This window comes from Dendrobates tinctorius, unplaced genomic scaffold, assembly GCF_039654945.1.
Source record: "Dendrobates tinctorius isolate UK_male_01 unplaced genomic scaffold, ASM3965494v1 ptg000300l, whole genome shotgun sequence".
Classification (NCBI taxonomy): domain Eukaryota; kingdom Metazoa; phylum Chordata; class Amphibia; order Anura; family Dendrobatidae; genus Dendrobates; species Dendrobates tinctorius.
Window position 1 is genome coordinate 720,450 of NW_027361967.1, and position 20,868 is coordinate 741,317.

The following is a 20,868-nucleotide window of genomic DNA, read 5'->3' on the forward strand; positions in this document are numbered from 1 at the left end:
GAAATATATCTAGAAACGGATTTGCTGGTAAGTCTACTTTCATAGTTTTCACCTCATACATCAATAGACCATAACGATACTTAATAAACAAAAACTTAACAAGTAGGTAATCATAGTTTAAAAAATGTGAAATGCCCATGTCCTTCTGACATGTTTCAGCACATTTTGGGACAAATGGTCTCACTTTTAACATTAACAATCAATAAAATATTTTCTCTAAATTTTTGTCTCCTTTTTGCTCCAATTGTTTGCATCTCATAAAAAATAAAACTTGATGTAACATTATGCATGCAAATTGTGTTTTATGTGCGACCATGACCTATTCTAGAAGCACAGGGTCAGAATTATACTGGTGCATGGAGACAAACTGAAAATGTAAAAATTCAATGGCAAAATTGCTGTCTTTTTCTACTCATTCACAAATAGTTAATGAATGTTATTAAATATGTACAGCAAAATGGAAGGCGTTTCAAATAGAAATCATGCTTCAAAAAACAGTCAAATGAAAAATTATAACATATCCCTCCAGGTGTGACACTTGACATTTGCAGAGTGTCAAACCCCCCAGAAAATGTATAGATATGGCCGAAATAGCTCAGTTGGGAGAGCGTTAGACTGAAGATCTAAAGGTCCCTGGTCCAATCCCGGGTTTCGGCAAAATGCTTTTTCTTCACCGTTTACATTTTAAGGAGATATTAAACAAAGCACATGGACAGATCATGATCAAAAGGCCTAAAAATCTTAACTATCTACAGAAAACAAAATGTTAAACATTTGAGAAACGGTAACTGTTTCCTTTTGAACACATGAATATTTTTTAGTAATTTTTCCTCTATTTTGTTTTATTTCAGATTGACTTAGCTGTAAGAGGATTAAAAGGTAACCTGATAGCTGAAACAGACAGCACTTATCAGACACTAGCTGAATGATTATAGTCAGCTTGTTTGACTTTGAAACACTGAGGCATTACTGAGACAAATGTCCTTAAAAAATATGCTGTGGACAAAGTCAAAAAGGCAAAAAACACAAGCTCCACACAGGTCCGTCATCTTTAATTTGAAATATAGGAGGTTTCTACTTTAATGGTGAGACAAAGCATCTACATATTTGACATTGCTCCAGTGAGTAGAGCCCACTTAAAAATGTATGGGTTGCTTGTCTCTGCAAGCAAAAGCTGGGCACTAAACTGGCATACTTGCAATGCTGGATGGTTCAGAGTGAAAACACCTATAGGCTGACAATAGTAATTGCAGGTGTTGATTAACTCATTGTGCAAAATAATTTCTAAAATGTGATCACTTTGGGAGGTTTTCTGCTGTTTTGGTACTCTGCAAATTTCATCTGCAAGGTATTCCTGCAAAATCTGCATTGCAAAACCCAAATAGGGCTCTTCCTTTCAAAGCCCTGCTGTGTGGCCAAACAGTAGTTTCTGAAGAAATGTGGTGCATCACCGCATTTGTGAGAAATCTAACATTTCTAATATCCAAACAAAATAAATGGAGGTTTAAAAATTAATGCAGACGAAAAGTACGCATATAAAAAATGTTATTTATTGACTTTTTTGGGGTGGTGTGACAAGTTTTTAATCACAAGGAATGGTAACATTTCTGCTGACTAGCATGGAAGGAGTTAAGTTCCAATTGCATATCTAAGGTAGGAAGGCCGAGCGGTCTAAGGCGCTGCGTTCAGGTCGCAGTCTCCCCTGGAGGCGTGGGTTCAAATCCCACTTCTGACATCAACATTTAATTTCAAGATACTTTATCTTCGTTTATTGATTAGATGAGGTCAAACAAAACTTAGTAATGTGGTTTTGAAAAATTTCCTGAGAGTCTTTGGAGTGAATCTGAATTTGTCCTCTCAAAAAAGAACATCAAACAGATTTTTTGTGCATATGTCTGTTGTTCTTTTGGCACTAGAAAAATCCTTTGGACAGTCAATGAGGAGGGACTATTTCTCCTCTTTGTGTTCTCTGTCCCTATTAGGGTAGGGAATCAACCTTCTACAGTGCTGTCATGAAATATATCTAGAAACGGATTTGCTGGTAAGTCTACTTTCATAGTTTTCACCTCATACATCAATAGACCATAACGATACTTAATAAACAAAAACTTAACAAGTAGGTAATCATAGTTTAAAAAATGTGAAATGCCCATGTCATTCTGACATGTTTCAGCACATTTTGGGACAAATGGTCTCACTTTTAACAATCAATAAAATATTTTCTCTAAATTTTTGTCTCTTTTTTGCTCCAATTGTTTGCATCTCATAAAAAATAAAACTTGATGTAACATTATGCATGCAAATTGTGTTTTATGTGCAACCATGACCTATTCTAGAAGCACAGGGTCAGAATTATACTTGTGCATGGAGACAAACTGAAAATGTAAAAATTCAATGGCAAAATTGCTGTCTTTTTCTACTCATTCACAAATAGTTAATGAATGTTATTAAATATGTACAGCAAAATGGAAGGCGTTTCAAATAGAAATCATGCTTCAAAAAACAGTCAAATGAAAAATTATAATATATCCCTCCAGGTGTGACACTTGACATTTGCAGAGTGTCAAACCCCCCAGAAAATGTATAGATATGGCCGAAATAGCTCATTTGGGAGAGCGTTAGACAGAAGATCTAAAGGTCCCTGGTCCAATCCCGGGGTTTCGGCAAAATGCTTTTTCTTCACCGTTTACATTTTAAGGAGATATTAAACAAAGCACATGGACTGATCATGATCAAAAGGCCTAAAAATCTTAACTATCTACAGAAAACAAAATGTTAAAAATTTGAGAAACGGTAACTTTTTCCTTTTGAACACATGAATGTTTTTTAGTAATTTTTCCTCTATTTTGTTTTATTTCAGATTGACTTAGCTGTAAGAGGATTAAAAGGTAACCTGATAGCTGAAACAGACAGCACTTATCAGACACTAGCTGAATGATTATAGTCAGCTTGTTTGACTTTGAAACACTGAGGCATTACTGAGACAAATGTCCTTAAAAAATATGCTGTGGACAAAGTCAAAAAGGCAAAAAACACAAGCTCCACACAGGTCCGTCATCTTTAATTTGAAATATAGGAGGTTTCTACTTTAATGGTGAGACAAAGCATCTACATATTTGACATTGCTCCAGTGAGTAGAGCCCACTTAAAAATGTATGGGTTGCTTGTCTCTGCAAGCAAAAGCTGGGCACTAAACTGGCATACTTGCAATGCTGGATGGTTCAGAGTGAAAACACCTATAGGCTGGCAATAGTAATTGCAGGTGTTGATTAACTCATTGTGCAAAATAATTTCTAAAATGTGGTCACTTTGGGAGGTTTTCTGCTGTTTTGGTACTCTGCAAATTTCATCTGCAAGGTATTCCTGCAAAATCTGCATTGCAAAACCCAAATAGGGCTCTTCCTTTCAAAGCCCTGCTGTGTGGCCAAACAGTAGTTTCTGAAGAAATGTGGTGCATCACCGCATTTGTGAGAAATCTAACATTTCTAATATCCAAACAAAATAAATGGAGGTTTAAAAATTAATGCAGACGAAAAGTACGCATATAAAAAATGTTATTTATTGACTTTTTTGGGGTGGTGTGACAAGTTTTTAATCACAAGGAATGGTAACATTTCTGCTGACTAGCATGGAAGGAGTTAAGTTCCAATTGCATATCGAAGTCAGGATGGCCAAGTGGTCTAAGGCGCTGCGTTCAGGTGGCAGTCTCTGTTAAAAATTTGAGAAACGGTAACTTTTTCCTTTTGAACACATGAATGTTTTTTAGTAATTTTTCCTCTATTTTGTCGCAGTCGCAGGTTGCAGTCTCCCCTGGAGGCGTGGGTTCAAATCCCACTTCTGACATCAACATTTAATTTCAAGAAACTTTATCTTCATTTATTGATTAGATGAGGTCAAACAAAACTTAGTAATGTGGTTTTGAAAAATTTCCTGAGAGTCTTTGGAGTGAATCTGAATTTGTCCTCTCAAAAAAGAACTCTAGGAACATCAAACAGATTTTTTGTGCATATGTCTGTTGTTCTTTTGGCACTAGAAAAATCCTTTGGACAGTCAATGAGGAGGGACTATTTCACCTCTTTGTGTTCTCTGTCCCTATTAGGGTAGGGAATCAACCTTCTACAGTGCTGTCATGAAATATATCTAGAAACGGATTTGCTGGTAAGTCTACTTTCATAGTTTTCACCTCATACATCAATAGACCATAACGATACTTAATAAACAAAAACTTAACAAGTAGGTAATCATAGTTTAAAAAATGTGAAATGCCCATGTCATTCTGACATGTTTCAGCACATTTTGGGACAAATGGTCTCACTTTTAACAATCAATAAAATATTTTCTCTAAATTTTTGTCTCTTTTTTGCTCCAATTGTTTGCATCTCATAAAAAATAAAACTTGATGTAACATTATGCATGCAAATTGTGTTTTATGTGCAACCATGACCTATTCTAGAAGCACAGGGTCAGAATTATACTTGTGCATGGAGACAAACTGAAAATGTAAAAATTCAATGGCAAAATTGCTGTCTTTTTCTACTCATTCACAAATAGTTAATGAATGTTATTAAATATGTACAGCAAAATGGAAGGCGTTTCAAATAGAAATCATGCTTCAAAAAACAGTCAAATGAAAAATTATAATATATCCCTCCAGGTGTGACACTTGACATTTGCAGAGTGTCAAACCCCCCAGAAAATGTATAGATATGGCTGAAATAGCTCATTTGGGAGAGCGTTAGACAGAAGATCTAAAGGTCCCTGGTCCAATCCCAGGTTTCGGCAAAATGCTTTTTCTTCACCGTTTACATTTTAAGGAGATATTAAACAAAGCACATGGACTGATCATGATCTAAAGGCCTAAAAATCTTAACTATCTACAGAAAACAAAATGTTAAAAATTTGAGAAACGGTAACTTTTTCCTTTTGAACACATGAATGTTTTTTAGTAATTTTTCCTCTCTTTTGTTTTATTTCAGATTGACTTAGCTGTAAGAGGATTAAAAGGTAACCTGATAGCTGAAACAGACAGCACTTATCAGACACTAGCTGAATGATTATAGTCAGCTTGTTTGACTTTGAAACACTGAGGCATTACTGAGACAAATGTCCTTAAAAAATATGCTGTGGACAAAGTCAAAAAGGCAAAAAACACAAGCTCCACACAGGTCCGTCATCTTTAATTTGAAATATAGGAGGTTTCTACTTTAATGGTGAGACAAAGCATCTACATATTTGACATTGCTCCAGTGAGTAGAGCCCACTTAAAAATGTATGGGTTGCTTGTCTCTGCAAGCAAAAGCTGGGCACTAAACTGGCATACTTGCAATGCTGGATGGTTCAGAGTGAAAACACCTATAGGCTGACAATAGTAATTGCAGGTGTTGATTAACTCATTGTGCAAAATAATTTCTAAAATGTGGTCACTTTGGGAGGTTTTCTGCTGTTTTGGTACTCTGCAAATTTCATCTGCAAGGTATTCCTGCAAAATCTGCATTGCAAAACCCAAATAGGGCTCTTCCTTTCAAAGCCCTGCTGTGTGGCCAAACAGTAGTTTCTGAAGAAATGTGGTGCATCACCGCATTTGTGAGAAATCTAACATTTCTAATATCCAAACAAAATAAATGGAGGTTTAAAAATTAATGCAGACGAAAAGTACGCATATAAAAAATGTTATTTATTGACTTTTTTGGGGTGGTGTGACAAGTTTTTAATCACAAGGGATGGTAACATTTCTGCTGACTAGCATGGAAGGAGTTAAGTTCCAATTGCATGTCGAAGTCAGGATGGCCGAGCGGTCTAAGGCGCTGCGTTCAGGTCGCAGTCTTCCCTGGAGGCGTGGGTTCAAATCCCACTTCTGACATCAACATTTAATTTCAAGAAACTTTATCTTCATTTATTGATTAGATGAGGTCAAACAAAACTTAGTAATGTGGTTTTGAAAAATTTCCTGAGAGTCTTTGGAGTGAATCTGAATTTGTCCTCTCAAAAAAGAACTCTAGGAACATCAAACAGGTTTTTTTGTGCATATGTCTGTTGTTCTTTTGGCACTAGAAAAATCCTTTGGACAGTCAATGAGGAGGGACTATTTCACCTCTTTGTGTTCTCTGTCCCTATTAGGGTAGGGAATCAACCTTCTACAGTGCTGTCATGAAATATATCTAGAAACGGATTTGCTGGTAAGTCTACTTTCATAGTTTTCACCTCATACATCAATAGACCATAACGATACTTAATTAACAAAAACTTAACAAGTAGGTAATCATAGTTTAAAAAATGTGAAATGCCCATGTCCTTCTGACATGTTTCAGCACATTTTGGGACAAATGGTCTCACTTTTAACAATCAATAAAATATTTTCTCTAAATTTTTGTCTCTTTTTTGCTCCAATTGTTGGCAGCTCATAAAAAATAAAACTTGATGTAACATTATGCATGCAAATTGTGTTTTATGTGCGACCATGACCTATTCTAGAAGCACAGGGTCAGAATTATACTGGTGCATGGAGACAAACTGAAAATGTAAAAATTCAATGGCAAAATTGCTGTCTTTTTCTACTCATTCACAAATAGTTAATGAATGTTATTAAATATGTACAGCAAAATGGAAGGCGTTTCAAATAGAAATCATGCTTCAAAAAACAGTCAAATGAAAAATTATAATATATCCCTCCAGGTGTGACACTTGACATTTGCAGAGTGTCAAACCCCCCAGAAAATGTATAGATATGGCCGAAATAGCTCAGTTGGGAGAGCGTTAGACTGAAGATCTAAAGGTCCCTGGTCCAATCCCGGGTTTCGGCAAAATGCTTTTTCTTCACCGTTTACATTTTAAGGAGATATTAAACAAAGCACATGGACTGATCATGATCAAAAGGCCTAAAAATCTTAACTATCTACAGAAAACAAAATGTTAAAAATTTGAGAAACGGTAACTTTTTCCTTTTGAACACATGAATGTTTTTTAGTAATTTTTCCTCTATTTTGTTTTATTTCAGATTGACTTAGCTGTAAGAGGATTAAAAGGTAACCTGATAGCTGAAACAGACAGCACTTATCAGACACTAGCTGAATGATTATAGTCAGCTTGTTTGACTTTGAAACACTGAGGCATTACTGAGACAAATGTCCTTAAAAAATATGCTGTGGACAAAGTCAAAAAGGCAAAAAACACAAGCTCCACACAGGTCCGTCATCTTTAATTTGAAATATAGGAGGTTTCTACTTTAATGGTGAGACAAAGCATCTACATATTTGACATTGCTCCAGTGAGTAGAGCCCACTTAAAAATGTATGGGTTGCTTGTCTCTGCAAGCAAAAGCTGGGCACTAAACTGGCATACTTGCAATGCTGGATGGTTCAGAGTGAAAACACCTATAGGCTGACAATAGTAATTGCAGGTGTTGATTAACTCATTGTGCAAAATAATTTCTAAAATGTGGTCACTTTGGGAGGTTTTCTGCTGTTTTGGTACTCTGCAAATTTCATCTGCAAGGTATTCCTGCAAAATCTGCATTGCAAAACCCAAATAGGGCTCTTCCTTTCAAAGCCCTGCTGTGTGGCCAAACAGTAGTTTCTGAAGAAATGTGGTGCATCACCGCATTTGTGAGAAATCTAACATTTCTAATATCCAAACAAAATAAATGGAGGTTTAAAAATTAATGCAGACGAAAAGTACGCATATAAAAAATGTTATTTATTGACTTTTTTGGGGTGGTGTGACAAGTTTTTAATCACAAGGGATGGTAACATTTCTGCTGACTAGCATGGAAGGAGTTAAGTTCCAATTGGATATCGAAGTCAGGATGGCCGAGCGGTCTAAGGCGCTGCGTTCAGGTGGCAGTCTCTGTTAAAAATTTGAGAAACGGTAACTTTTTCCTTTTGAACACATGAATGTTTTTTAGTAATTTTTCCTCTATTTTGTCGCAGTCGCAGGTCGCAGTCTCCCCTGGAGGCGTGGGTTCAAATCCCACTTCTGACATCAACATTTAATTTCAAGAAACTTTATCTTCATTTATTGATTAGATGAGGTCAAACAAAACTTAGTAATGTGGTTTTGAAAAATTTCCTGAGAGTCTTTGGAGTGAATCTGAATTTGTCCTCTCAAAAAATAACTCTAGGAACTTCAAACAGATTTTTTGTGCATATGTCTGTTGTTCTTTTGGCACTAGAAAAATCCTTTGGACAGTCAATGAGGAGGGACTATTTCACCTCTTTGTGTTCTCTGTCCCTATTAGGGTAGGGAATCAACCTTCTACAGTGCTGTCATGAAATATATCTAGAAACAGATTTGCTGGTAAGTCTACTTTCATAGTTTTCACCTCATACATCAATAGACCATAACGATACTTAATAAACAAAAACTTAACAAGTAGGTAATCATAGTTTAAAAAATGTGAAATGCCCATGTCCTTCTGACATGTTTCAGCACATTTTGGGACAAATGGTCTCACTTTTAACAATCAATAAAATATTTTCTCTAAATTTTTGTCTCTTTTTTGCTCCAATTGTTTGCATCTCATAAAAAATAAAACTTGATGTAACATTATGCATGCAAATTGTGTTTTATGTGCGACCATGACCTATTCTAGAAGCACAGGGTCAGAATTATACTGGTGCATGGAGACAAACTGAAAATGTAAAAATTCAATGGCAAAATTGCTGTCTTTTTCTACTCATTCACAAATAGTTAATGAATGTTATTAAATATGTACAGCAAAATGGAAGGCGTTTCAAATAGAAATCATGCTTCAAAAAACAGTCAAATTAAAAATTATAATATATCCCTCCAGGTGTGACACTTGACATTTGCAGAGTGTCAAACCCCCCAGAAAATGTATGGATAAGGCCGAAATAGCTCAGTTGGGAGAGCGTTAGACTGAAGATCTAAAGGTCCCTGGTCCAATCCCGGGTTTCGGCAAAATGCTTTTTCTTCACCGTTTACATTTTAAGGAGATATTAAACAAAGCACATGGACTGATCATGATCAAAAGGCCTAAATATTTTAACTATCTACAGAAAACAAAATGTTAAAAATTTGAGAAACGGTAACTTTTTCCTTTTGAACACATGAATGTTTTTTAGTAATTTTTCCTCTATTTTGTTTTATTTCAGATTGACTTAGCTGTAAGAGGATTAAAAGGTAACCTGATAGCTGAAACAGACAGCACTTATCAGACACTAGCTGAATGATTATAGTCAGCTTGTTTGACTTTGAAACACTGAGGCATTACTGAGACAAATGTCCTTAAAAAATATGCTGTGGACAAAGTCAAAAAGGCAAAAAACACAAGCTCCACACAGGTCCGTCATCTTTAATTTGAAATATAGGAGGTTTCTACTTTAATGGTGAGACAAAGCATCTACATATTTGACATTGCTCCAGTGAGTAGAGCCCACTTAAAAATGTATGGGTTGCTTGTCTCTGCAAGCAAAAGCTGGGCACTAAACTGGCATACTTGCAATGCTGGATGGTTCAGAGTGAAAACACCTATAGGCTGACAATAGTAATTGCAGGTGTTGATTAACTCATTGTGCAAAATAATTTCTAAAATGTGGTCACTTTGGGAGGTTTTCTGCTGTTTTGGTACTCTGCAAATTTCATCTGCAAGGTATTCCTGCAAAATCTGCATTGCAAAACCCAAATAGGGCTCTTCCTTTCAAAGCCCTGCTGTGTGGCCAAACAGTAGTTTCTGAAGAAATGTGGTGCATCACCACATTTGTGAGAAATCTAACATTTCTAATATCCAAACAAAATAAATGGAGGTTTAAAAATTAATGCAGACGAAGAAAAGTACGCATATAAAAAATGTTATTTATTGACTTTTTTGGGGTGGTGTGACAAGTTTTTAATCACAAGGAATGGTAACATTTCTGCTGACTAGCATGGAAGGAGTTAAGTTCCAATTGCATATCGAAGTCAGGATGGCCAAGTGGTCTAAGGCGCTGCGTTCAGGTGGCAGTCTCTGTTAAAAATTTGAGAAACGGTAACTTTTTCCTTTTGAACACATGAATGTTTTTTAGTAATTTTTCCTCTATTTTGTCGCAGTCGCAGGTCGCAGTCTCCCCTGGAGGCGTGGGTTCAAATCCCACTTCTGACATCAACATTTAATTTCAAGAAACTTTATCTTCATTTATTGATTAGATGAGGTCAAACAAAACTTAGTAATGTGGTTTTGAAAAATTTCCTGAGAGTCTTTGGAGTGAATCTGAATTTGTCCTCTCAAAAAAGAACTCTAGGAACATCAAACAGATTTTTTGTGCATATGTCTGTTGTTCTTTTGGCACTAGAAAAATCCTTTGGACAGTCAATGAGGAGGGACTATTTCACCTCTTTGTGTTCTCTGTCCCTATTAGGGTAGGGAATCAACCTTCTACAGTGCTGTCATGAAATATATCTAGAAACGGATTTGCTGGTAAGTCTACTTTCATAGTTTTCACCTCATACATCAATAGACCATAACGATACTTAATTAACAAAAACTTAACAAGTAGGTAATCATAGTTTAAAAAATGTGAAATGCCCATGTCCTTCTGACATGTTTCAGCACATTTTGGGACAAATGGTCTCACTTTTAACAATCAATAAAATATTTTCTCTAAATTTTTGTCTCTTTTTTGCTCCAATTGTTTGCAGCTCATAAAAAATAAAACTTGATGTAACATTATGCATGCAAATTGTGTTTTATGTGCGACCATGACCTATTCTAGAAGCACAGGGTCAGAATTATACTGGTGCATGGAGACAAACTGAAAATGTAAAAATTCAATGGCAAAATTGCTGTCTTTTTCTACTCATTCACAAATAGTTAATGAATGTTATTAAATATGTACAGCAAAATGGAAGGCGTTTCAAATAGAAATCATGCTTCAAAAAACAGTCAAATGAAAAATTATAATATATCCCTCCAGGTGTGACACTTGACATTTGCAGAGTGTCAAACCCCCCAGAAAATGTATAGATATGGCAGAAATAGCTCAGTTGGGAGAGCGTTAGACTGAAGATCTAAAGATCCCGGGTTTCAGCAAAATGCTTTTTCTTCACCGTTTACATTTTAAGGAGATATTAAACAAAGCACATGGACTGATCATGATCTAAAGGCCTAAAAATCTTAACTATCTACAGAAAACAAAATGTTAAAAATTTGAGAAACGGTAACTTTTTCCTTTTGAACACATGAATGTTTTTTAGTAATTTTTCCTCTATTTTGTTTTATTTCAGATTGACTTAGCTGTAAGAGGATTAAAAGGTAACCTGATAGCTGAAACAGACAGCACTTATCAGACACTAGCTGAATGATTATAGTCAGCTTGTTTGACTTTGAAACACTGAGGCATTACTGAGACAAATGTCCTTAAAAAATATGCTGTGGACAAAGTCAAAAAGGCAAAAAACACAAGCTCCACACAGGTCCGTCATCTTTAATTTGAAATATAGGAGGTTTCTACTTTAATGGTGAGACAAAGCATCTACATATTTGACATTGCTCCAGTGAGTAGAGCCCACTTAAAAATGTATGGGTTGCTTGTCTCTGCAAGCAAAAGCTGGGCACTAAACTGGCATACTTGCAATGCTGGATGGTTCAGAGTGAAAACACCTATAGGCTGACAATAGTAATTGCAGGTGTTGATTAACTCATTGTGCAAAATAATTTCTAAAATGTGGTCACTTTGGGAGGTTTTCTGCTTGTTTGGTACTCTGCAAATTTCATCTGCAAGGTATTCCTGCAAAATCTGCATTGCAAAACCCAAATAGGGCTCTTCCTTTCAAAGCCCTGCTGTGTGGCCAAACAGTAGTTTCTGAAGAAATGTGGTGCATCACCGCATTTGTGAGAAATCTAACATTTCTAATATCCAAACAAAATAAATGGAGGTTTAAAAATTAATGCAGACGAAAAGTACGCATATAAAAAATGTTATTTATTGACTTTTTTGGGGTGGTGTGACAAGTTTTTAATCACAAGGAATGGTAACATTTCTGCTGACTAGCATGGAAAGAGTTAAGTTCCAATTGCATATCGAAGGTAGGATGGCCGAGCGGTCTAAGGTGCTGCGTTCAGGTCGCAGTCTCCCCTGGAGGCGTGGGTTCAAATCCCACTTCTGACATCAACATTTAATTTCAAGATACTTTATCTTCGTTTATTGATTAGATGAGGTCAAACAAAACTTAGTAATGTGGTTTTGAAAAATTTCCTGAGAGTCTTTGGAGTGAATCTGAATTTGTCCTCTCAAAAAAGAACTCTAGGAACATCAAACAGATTTTTTGTGCATATGTCTGTTGTTCTTTTGGCACTAGAAAAATCCTTTGGACAGTCAATGAGGAGGGACTATTTCACCTCTTTGTGTTCTCTGTCCCTATTAGGGTAGGGAATCAACCTTCTACAGTGCTGTCATGAAATATATCTAGAAACGGATTTGCTGGTAAGTCTACTTTCATAGTTTTCACCTCATACATCAATAGACCATAACGATACTTAATAAACAAAAACTTAACAAGTAGGTAATCATAGTTTAAAAAATGTGAAATGCCCATGTCATTCTGACATGTTTCAGCACATTTTGGGACAAATGGTCTCACTTTTAACAATCAATAAAATATTTTCTCTAAATTTTTGTCTCTTTTTTGCTCCAATTGTTTGCATCTCATAAAAAATAAAACTTGATGTAACATTATGCATGCAAATTGTGTTTTATGTGCAACCATGACCTATTCTAGAAGCACAGGGTCAGAATTATACTTGTGCATGGAGACAAATTAAAAATGTAAAAATTCAATGGCAAAATTGCTGTCTTTTTCTACTCATTCACAAATAGTTAATGAATGTTATTAAATATGTACAGCAAAATGGAAGGCGTTTCAAATAGAAATCATGCTTCAAAAAACAGTCAAATGAAAAATTATAATATATCCCTCCAGGTGTGACACTTGACATTTGCAGAGTGTCAAACCCCCCAGAAAATGTATAGATATGGCCGAAATAGCTCAGTTGGGAGAGCGTTAGACTGAACATCTAAAGGTCCCTGGTCAAATCCCGGGTTTTGGCAAAATGCTTTTTCTTCACCGTTTACAAGTGGTTCAAATCCCACCTCTGACATCAACTTTTAATTTCAAGAAACTTTTTTCTTCATTTATTGATTAGATGAGGTCAAACAAAACTTAGTAATGTGGTTTTGAAAAATTTCCTGAGAGTCTTTGGAGTGAATCTGAATTTGTCCTCTCAAAAAAGAACTCTAGGAACATCAAACAGATTTTTTGTGCATATGTCTGTTGTTCTTTTGGCACTAGAAAAATCCTTTGGACAGTCAATGAGGAGGGACTATTTCACCTCTTTGTGTTCTCTGTCCCTATTAGGGTAGGGAATCAACCTTCTACAGTGCTGTCATGAAATATATCTAGAAACGGATTTGCTGGTAAGTCTACTTTCATAGTTTTCACCTCATACATCAATAGACCATAACGATACTTAATAAACAAAAATGTAACAAGTAGCTAATCATAGTTTAAAAAATGTGAAATGCCCATGTCATTCTGACATGTTTCAGCACATTTTGGGACAAATGGTCTCACTTTTAACATTAACAATCAATATAATATTTTCTCTAAATTTTTGTCTCTTTTTTGCTCCAATTGTTTGCATCTCATAAAAAATAAAACTTGATGTAACATTATGCATGCAAATTGTGTTTTATGTGCGACCATGACCTATTCTAGAAGCACAGGGTCAGAATTATACTGGTGCATGGAGACAAACTGAAAATGTAAAAATTCAATGGCAAAATTGCTGTCTTTTTCTACTCATTCACAAATAGTTAATGAATGTTATTAAATATGTACAGCAAAATGGAAGGCGTTTCAAATAGAAATCATGCTTCAAAAAACAGTCAAATGAAAAATTATAATATATCCCTCCAGGTGTGACACTTGACATTTGCAGAGTGTCAAACCCCCCAGAAAATGTATAGATATGGCCGAAATAGCTCAGTTGGGAGAGCGTTAGACTGAATATCTAAAGGTCCCAGGTTTCGGCAAAATGCTTTTTCTTCACCGTTTACATTTTAAGGAGATATTAAACAAAGCACATGGACTGATCATGATCAAAAGGCCTAAAAATCTTAACTATCTACAGAAAACAAAATGTTAAAAATTTGAGAAACGGTAACTTTTTCCTTTTGAACACATGAATGTTTTTTAGTAATTTTTCCTCTATTTTGTTTTATTTCAGATTGACTTAGCTGTAAGAGGATTAAAAGGTAACCTGATAGCTGAAACAGACAGCACTTATTAGACACTAGCTGAATGATTATAGTCAGCTTGTTTGACTTTGAAACACTGAGGCATTACTGAGACAAATGTCCTTAAAAAATATGCTGTGGACAAAGTCAAAAAGGCAAAAAACACAAGCTCCACACAGGTCCGTCATCTTTAATTTGAAATATAGGAGGTTTCTACTTTAATGGTGAGACAAAGCATCTACATATTTGACATTGCTCCAGTGAGTAGAGCCCACTTAAAAATGTATGGGTTGCTTGTCTCTGCAAGCAAAAGCTGGGCACTAAACTGGCATACTTGCAATGCTGGATGGTTCAGAGTGAAAACACCTATAGGCTGACAATAGTAATTGCAGGTGTTGATTAACTCATTGGGCAAAATAATTTCTAAAATGTGGTCACTTTGGGAGGTTTTCTGCTGTTTTGGTACTCTGCAAATTTCATCTGCAAGGTATTCCTGCAAAATCTGCATTGCAAAACCCAAATAGGGCTCTTCCTTTCAAAGCCCTGCTGTGTGGCCAAACAGTAGTTTCTGAAGAAATGTGGTGCATCACTGCATTTGTGAGAAATATAACATTTCTAATATCCAAACAAAATAAATGGAGGTTTAAAAATTAATGCAGACGAAAAGTACGCATATAAAAAATGTTATTTATTGACTTTTTTGGGGTGGTGTGACAAGTTTTTAATCACAAGGAATGGTAACATTTCTGCTGACTAGCATGGAAGGAGTTAAGTTCCAATTGCATATCCAAGTCAGGATGGCCGAGCGGTCTAAGGCGCTGCGTTCAGGTCGCAGTCTCCCCTGGAGGTGACATCAACATATAATTTCTAGAAACTTTATCTTCATTTATTGATTAGATGAGGTCAAACAAAACTTAGTAATGTGGTTTTGAAAAATTTCCTGAGAGTCTTTGGAGTGAATCTGAATTTGTCCTCTCAAAAAAGAACTCTAGGAACATCAAACAGATTTTTTGTGCATATGTCTGTTGTTCTTTTGGCACTAGAAAAATCCTTTGGACAGTCAATGAGGAGGGACTATTTCACCTCTTTGTGTTCTCTGTCCCTATTAGGGTAGGGAATCAACCTTCTACAGTGCTGTCATGAAATATATCTAGAAACGGATTTGCTGGTAAGTCTACTTTCATAGTTTTCACCTCATACATCAATAGACCATAACGATACTTAATAAACAAAAATTTAACAAGTAGGTAATCATAGTTTAAAAAATGTGAAATGCCCATGTCATTCTGACATGTTTCAGCACATTTTGGGACAAATGGTCTCACTTTTAACATTAACAATCAATATAATATTTTCTCTAAATTTTTGTCTCTTTTTTGCTCCAATTGTTTGCATCTCATAAAAAATAAAACTTGATGTAACATTATGCATGCAAATTGTGTTTTATGTGCGACCATGACCTATTCTAGAAGCACAGGGTCAGAATTATACTGGTGCATGGAGACAAACTGAAAATGTAAAAATTCAATGGCAAAATTGCTGTCTTTTTCTACTCATTCACAAATAGTTAATGAATGTTATTAAATATGTACAGCAAAATGGAAGGCGTTTCAAATAGAAATCATGCTTCAAAAAACAGTCAAATGAAAAATTATAATATATCCCTCCAGGTGTGACACTTGACATTTGCAGAGTGTCAAACCCCCCAGAAAATGTATAGATATGGCCGAAATAGCTCAGTTGGGAGAGCGTTAGACTGAAGATCTAAAGGTCCCTGGTCCAATCCCGGGTTTTGGCAAAATGCTTTTTCTTCACCGTTTACAAGTGGTTCAAATCCCACCTCTGACATCAACTTTTAATTTCAAGAAACTTTTTTCTTCATTTATTGATTAGATGAGGTCAAACAAAACTTAGTAATGTGGTTTTGAAAAATTTCCTGAGAGTCTTTGGAGTGAATCTGAATTTGTCCTCTCAAAAAAGAACTCTAGGAACATCAAACAGATTTTTTGTGCATATGTCTGTTGTTCTTTTGGCACTAGAAAAATCCTTTGGACAGTCAATGAGGAGGGACTATTTCACCTCTTTGTGTTCTCTGTCCCTACTAGGGTAGGGAATCAACCTTCTACAGTGCTGTCATGAAATATATCTAGAAACGGATTTGCTGGTAAGTCTACTTTCATAGTTTTCACCTCATACATCAATAGACCATAACGATACTTAATAAACAAAAACGTAACAAGTAGCTAATCATAGTTTAAAAAATGTGAAATGCCCATGTCATTGTGACATGTTTCAGCACATTTTGGGACAAATGGTCTCACTTTTAACATTAACAATCAATAAAATATTTTCTCTAAATTTTTGTCTCTTTTTTGCTCCAATTGTTTGCATCTCATAAAAAATAAAACTTGATGTAACATTATGCATGCAAATTGTGTTTTATGTGCGACCATGACCTATTCTAGAAGCAGGGGGTCAGAATTATACTGGTGCATGGAGACAAACTGAAAATGTAAAAATTCAATGGCAAAATTGCTGTCTTTTTCTACTCATTCACAAATAGTTAATGAATGTTATTAAATATGTGCAGCAAAATGGAAGGCGTTTCAAATAGAAATCATGCTTCAAAAAACAGTCAAATGAAAAATTATAATATATCCCTCCAGGTGTGACACTTGACATTTGCAGAGTGTCAAACCCACCAGAAAATGTATAGATATGGCCGAAATAGCTCAGTTGGGAGAGCGTTAGACTGAAGATCTAAAGGTCCTTGGTCCAATCCCGGGTTTCGGCAAAATGCTTTTTCTTCACCGTTTACATTTTAAGGAGATATTAAACAAAGCACATGGACTGATCATGATCAAAAGGCCTAAAAATCTTAACTATCTACAGAAAACAAAATGTTAAAAATTTGAGAAACGGTAACTTTTTCCTTTTGAACACATGAATGTTTTTTAGTAATTTTTCCTCTATTTTGTTTTATTTCAGATTGACTTAGCTGTAAGAGAATTAAAAGGTAACCTGATAGCTGAAACAGACAGCACTTATCAGACACTAGCTGAATGATTATAGTCAGCTTGTTTGACTTTGAAACACTGAGGCATTACTGAGACAAATGTCCTTAAAAAAATATGCTGTGGACAAAGTCAAAAAGGCAAAAAACACAAGCTCCACGCAGGACCGTCATCTTTAATTTGAAATATAGGAGGTTTCTACTTTAATGGTGAGACAAAGCATCTACATATTTGACATTGCTCCAGTGAGTAGAGCCCACTTAAAACTGTATGGGTTGCTTGTCTCTGCAAGCAAAAGCTGGGCACTAAACTGGCATACTTGCAATGCTGGATGGTTCAGAGTGAAAACACCTATAGGCTGACAATAGTAATTGCAGGTGTTGATTAACTCATTGTGCAAAATAATTTCTAAAATGTGGTCACTTTGGGAGGTTTTCTGCTGTTTTGGTACTCTGCAAATTTCATCTGCAAGGTATTCCTGCAAAATCTGCATTGCAAAACCCAAATAGGGCTCTTCCTTTCAAAGCCCTGCTGTGTGGCCAAACAGTAGTTTCTGAAGAAATGTGGTGCATCACCGCATTTGTGAGAAATCTAACATTTCTAATATCAAAACAAAATAAATGGAGGTTTAAAAATTAATGCAGACGAAAAGTACGCATATAAAAAATGTTGTTTATTAACTTTTTTAGGGTGGTGTGACAAGTTTTTAATCACAAGAAATGATAACATTTCTGCTGACTACCATGGAAGTAGTTAAGTTCCATTTGCATATTGAAGTCAGGATGGCCGAGCGGTCTAAGGCGCTGCCTTTAAGTCGCAGTCTTCCCTTGAGGTGTGGGCTCAAATCCCACTTCTGACATCAACATTTAATTTCAAGAAACTTTATCTTCATTTATTGATTAGATGAGGTCAAACAAAACTTAGTAATGTGGTTTTGAAAAATTTCCTGAGAGTCTTTGGAGTGAATCTGAATTTGTCCTCTCAAAAAAGAACTCTAGGAACATCAAACAGATTTTTTGTGCATATGTCTGTTGTTCTTTTGGCACTAGAAAAATCCTTTGGACAGTCAATGAGGAGGGACTATTTCACCTCTTTGTGTTCTCTGTCCCTATTAGGGTAGGGAATCAACCTTCTACAGTGCTGTCATGAAATATATCTAGAAACGGATTTGCTGGTAAGTCTACTTTCATAGTTTTCACCTCATACATCAATAGACCATAACGATACTTAATAAACAAAAACGTAACAAGTAGGTAATCATAGTTTAAAAAATGTGAAATGCCCATGTCATTCTGACATGTTTCAGCACATTTTGGGACAAATGGTCTCACTTTTAACATTAAAAATCAATAAAATATTTTCTCTAAATTTTTGTCTCTTTTTTGCTCCAATTGTTTGCATCTCATAAAAAATAAAACTTGATGTAACATTATGCATGCAAATTTTGTTTTATGAGCGACCATGACCTATTCTAGAAGCACAGGGTCAGAATTATACTGGTGCATGGAGACAAACTGAAAATGTAAAAATTCAATGGCAAAATTGCTGTCTTTTTCTACTCATTCACAAATAGTTAATGAATGTTATTAAATATGTACAGCAAAATGGAAGGTGTTTCAAATAGAAATCATGCTTCAAAAAACAGTCAAATGAAAAATTATAATATATCCCTCCAGGTGTGACACTTGACATTTGCAGAGTGTCAAACCCCCCAGAAAATGTATAGTTATGGCCGAAATATCTCAGTTGCGAGAGCGTTAGACTGAAGATCTAAAGGTCCCTGGTCCAATCCCGGGTTTCGGCAAAATGCTTTTTCTTCACCGTTTACAAGTGGTTCAAATCCCACCTCTGACATCAACTTTTAATTTCAAGAAACTTTTTTCTTCATTTATTGATTAGATGAGGTCAAACAAAACTTAGTAATGTGGTTTTGAAAAATTTCCTGAGAGTCTTTGGAGTGAATCTGAATTTGTCCTCTCAAAAAAGAACTCTAGGAACATCAAACAGATTTTTTGTGCATATGTCTGTTGTTCTTTTGGCACTAGAAAAATCCTTTGGACAGTCAATGAGGAGGGACTATTTCACCTCTTTGTGTTCTCTGTCCCTATTAGGGTAGGGAATCAACCTTCTACAGTGCTGTCATGAAATATATCTAGAAACGGATTTGCTGGTAAGTCTACTTTCATAGTTTTCACCTCATACATCAATAGACCATAACGATACTTAATAAACAAAAACGTAACAAGTAGCTAATCATAGTTTAAAAAATGTGAAATGCCCATGTCATTCTGACATGTTTCAGCACATTTTGGGACAAATGGTCTCACTTTTAACATTAACAATCAATAAAATATTTTCTCTAAATTTTTGTCTCTTTTTTGCTCCAATTGTTTGCAGCTCATAAAAAATAAAACTTGATGTAACATTATGCATGCAAATTGTGTTTTATGTGCGACCATGACCTATTCTAGAAGCAGGGGGTCAGAATTATACTGGTGCATGGAGACAAACTGAAAATGTAAAAATTCAATGGCAAAATTGCTGTCTTTTTCTACTCATTCACAAATAGTTAATGAATGTTATTAAATATGTGCAGCAAAATGGAAGGCGTTTCAAATAGAAATCATGCTTCAAAAAACAGTCAAATGAAAAATTATAATATATCCCTCCAGGTGTGACACTTGACATTTGCAGAGTGTCAAACCCACCAGAAAATGTATAGATATGGCCGAAATAGCTCAGTTGGGAGAGCGTTAGACTGAAGATCTAAAGATCCCGGGTTTCTGCAAAATGCTTTTTCTTCACCGTTTACATTTTAAGGAGATATTAAACAAAGCACATGGACTGATCATGATCAAAAGGCCTAAAAATCTTAACTATCTACAGAAAACAAAATGTTAAAAATTTGAGAAACGGTAACTTTTTCCTTTTGAACACATGAATGTTTTTTAGTAATTTTTCCTCTATTTTGTTTTATTTCAGATTGACTTAGCTGTAAGAGGATTAAAAGGTAACCTGATAGCTGAAACAGTCAGCACTTATCAGACACTAGCTGAATGATTATAGTCAGCTTGTTTGACTTTGAAACACTGAGGCATTACTGAGACAAATGTCCTTAAAAAATATGCTGTGGACAAAGTCAAAAAGGCAAAAAACACAAGCTCCACACAGGTCCGTCATCTTTAATTTGAAATATAGGAGGTTTCTACTTTAATGGTGAGACAAAGCATCTACATATTTGACATTGCTCCAGTGAGTAGTGTAACGCTAGGGGTACCTAAGATAGAGAGTGGACCCTCTGGATCGCGGATCCGGAGCCCCAGGGTCGAGCACGCCAGGTGAAGACCGACCCCTATACAGGGATCGTTTGGGGCAGGACCACAGAGGACGGAGGCGCGACAGCCGGAACCAAATGGGACGGCTCCACGGACAGAAGGAGAGGGAAGGTAATGGTACGTGGGAGGACCTAGACGGGCAGAAGGAGGAGGACGGCACCGGAGATGGGAGACAGTGCACAGGCAGGCTGGGAGGGAAGGACGCAGGAGACAGAGAGCGACAGGGAGTGTCAGGCGGAACGCGGAAAGCTACAGTAGAACTGTAGAGGCCAGAGAGTGCAGGAAAACTAC

At 35.9% G+C, this 20,868-nt stretch overlaps 6 non-coding genes across 6 annotated transcripts; all 6 read left to right on the forward strand.

Annotated features, from left to right (window-relative positions):
• Positions 1-584: 584 nt before the first annotated feature.
• On the forward strand, positions 585-657 carry TRNAF-GAA (transfer RNA phenylalanine (anticodon GAA)). Its single transcript has one exon. It is a non-coding gene; the product is annotated as a tRNA-Phe (tRNA).
• A 5,120-nt stretch (positions 658-5,777) lies between these two features.
• Positions 5,778-5,860, forward strand: TRNAL-CAG (transfer RNA leucine (anticodon CAG)). Its single transcript has one exon. It is a non-coding gene; the product is annotated as a tRNA-Leu (tRNA).
• An 867-nt stretch (positions 5,861-6,727) lies between these two features.
• On the forward strand, positions 6,728-6,800 carry TRNAF-GAA (transfer RNA phenylalanine (anticodon GAA)). Its single transcript has one exon. It is a non-coding gene; the product is annotated as a tRNA-Phe (tRNA).
• A 2,043-nt stretch (positions 6,801-8,843) lies between these two features.
• On the forward strand, positions 8,844-8,916 carry TRNAF-GAA (transfer RNA phenylalanine (anticodon GAA)). Its single transcript has one exon. It is a non-coding gene; the product is annotated as a tRNA-Phe (tRNA).
• Positions 8,917-15,953: 7,037 nt separating this feature from the next.
• TRNAF-GAA (transfer RNA phenylalanine (anticodon GAA)) lies at positions 15,954-16,026 on the forward strand. Its single transcript has one exon. It is a non-coding gene; the product is annotated as a tRNA-Phe (tRNA).
• Positions 16,027-16,949: 923 nt separating this feature from the next.
• On the forward strand, positions 16,950-17,022 carry TRNAF-GAA (transfer RNA phenylalanine (anticodon GAA)). Its single transcript has one exon. It is a non-coding gene; the product is annotated as a tRNA-Phe (tRNA).
• Positions 17,023-20,868: the final 3,846 nt, after the last annotated feature.